Source organism: Eimeria mitis, genomic scaffold, assembly GCF_000499745.2.
Source record: "Eimeria mitis Houghton genomic scaffold, Emh_scaff2341, whole genome shotgun sequence".
NCBI lineage: Eukaryota > Apicomplexa > Conoidasida > Eucoccidiorida > Eimeriidae > Eimeria > Eimeria mitis.
Genome location: NW_013570676.1, coordinates 1 through 2,415, shown reverse-complemented (window position 1 = coordinate 2,415; position 2,415 = coordinate 1).

Genomic DNA, 2,415 nt, shown 5'->3' with positions numbered 1-2,415 from the left:
TATATATATATATTCTATTGATATATTATTTTTTTATATTATTTTTTTATACATACATACGTATGTGTAACATGTTATATATAATATATGCTATCGAGTGTATGTATTGTGTTTTATACAGATGTATATACATATAAATATAAATATATATATTTATATTTATATATATATATATATATATATATATATATATATGTGTGTATATATTATATAAATGCATATATATAAACAAGTGTGTAAGGTTAAGTATAGAAGTTTGTTGATAGAGCAGAGAAACAGAGTTTGTATGTACAGTTGTTGCTGCTGCATGCATAAAAGTATTTATTAATATAATATTAAATATTATTTTTTATTTAAAAACATAAAAACAAATTAAAAAAATAAAATATAAATAAAACAAAGAGAAAACCCCCCCTGCGTTGAGGTGTACATACACCCTACCACCAGACGGTAGCGCCTAGGGTGCGGTGGTTGTTGTTTCAGGTGTATCGTCAGCTAAAAATAATAAATTTAATTAAAAAAACAAATTAAAAACAGAAAATAAAACAAAGAACAAACAAAAAAGCTAGAATAACAGCTGTGCATGCAGCAGCAGCTACCGCAGCAGCAGCAGCAGCTACTGCAGCAGCAGCTACTGCAGCAGCAGCAGCAGCCGCAGCAGCAGCTGCTGCTGCTGTTGCATGAGTAGCAACAAGAGAATGTTGAATTGGTGATTGTATTGTATAAGTTTGAATATAAAAAATAAAAATAAAAAAATAAATTATTTTTATTTTATATTTTATTATGCGGTTTATAATACGTAGCAGCCCCTCTGGGGTCCCTTCTTCTTTGTGTTCTTCTTGGGGTGTATATGCAGCTTGGGGGGAGAAAAAGAAAGGCATAATGAGCCGTCTTTCTGTGTTTTCTCTTTCTCGTTCTTTCTCTACTCAGCAGCAGCATGGATCAACAGCAGCAGCAGCAGCAACAGCAGCAGCAGCAGCAGCAGCAGCAGCAAAACCACAATATAAACGCGTACCTTTTGTTAAAGAAGATATTTCTCTTGTTATGAATGAAGTCCCAGACTTTAAATATTATTATATAGGCAACGAGAGACCCTCAACTAACCCCTATAAAGATATACCTCTAGATAAACCTATACTAACAGACGTAAGATATGTTTATATAAATATATATATATAAATAAATAAATATAAATATATAAATTAATATATAATAGAGAAGAAACAAAAGAGAAAGAAGTTTTAGTTTTTATTATATAGGCAACGAGAGACCCTCAACTAACCCCTACCCCTAGATAAACCTATACTAACAGACGTAAGAAACAATATACAAATAAATATAAATATATAAATATATAAATATAAATATAAATAAATAAATAAATATATAATAGAGAAAAAACGGAGAAAAAAAAAGTTTTAGTTTTTATTATATAGGCAACGAGAGACCCTCAACTAACCCCTATAAAGATATACCTCTAGATAAACCTATACTAACAGACGTAAGATATGTTTATATAAATATATAAATATAAATAAATAAATATATAAATATAAATAAATAAATAAATATAAATAAATAAATATATAATAGAGAAAAAACGGAGAAAAAAAAAGTTTTAGTTTTTATTATATATACATCAACTAACCCCTATAAAGATATATCCATAGATAAACCTATACTAACAGATGTAATATATTTATATATAAATATATAAATATAAATAAATAAATATATAAATATAAATAAATAAATATATAAATATAAATAAATAAATATAAATAAATAAATTAATATATAATAGAGAAAAAACAAAAGAAAAAAAAAAAGTTTTTATTATATAGGCAGTGAGGGGCCCTCAACTAACCCATATATACTAACAGATGTAGTATATATATATATATATATATATATATAAATAAATAAATAAATATAAATAAATATAAATAAATAAATATAAATATATAAATAAACAAATAAATGAATATAAAGAAGGAGAAATGTATACATAATAAATAATATATACATAATAGGTAAATAAATAATAAAAAAAAAAAAAGAAAAATATATAATTAAAAAAAAATAAATAAATAGAGAGAAAATATAAATAGTAAAAACAATAAAAAAATAAATAAATAAAAAAACAAAAAAAAAGAAAAAAAATAAAACAACAAACATAAACAACTAACTCTACTCTTTAGTATATAAACAATATTAATATATTTTAATATAAAAAAAATAAAATAAATAAAAATATAAAAAATAAAAATAAAATAAAAATAAAATAAAAACAAAAAAAATGGTAATGAAGACAAGTATAATAAAAATAAATAAAATAAAAACAAATATAATTAAAGCAAATGCATGCAACTTTATACATATATGTAAATATATATACATATATATATATATATA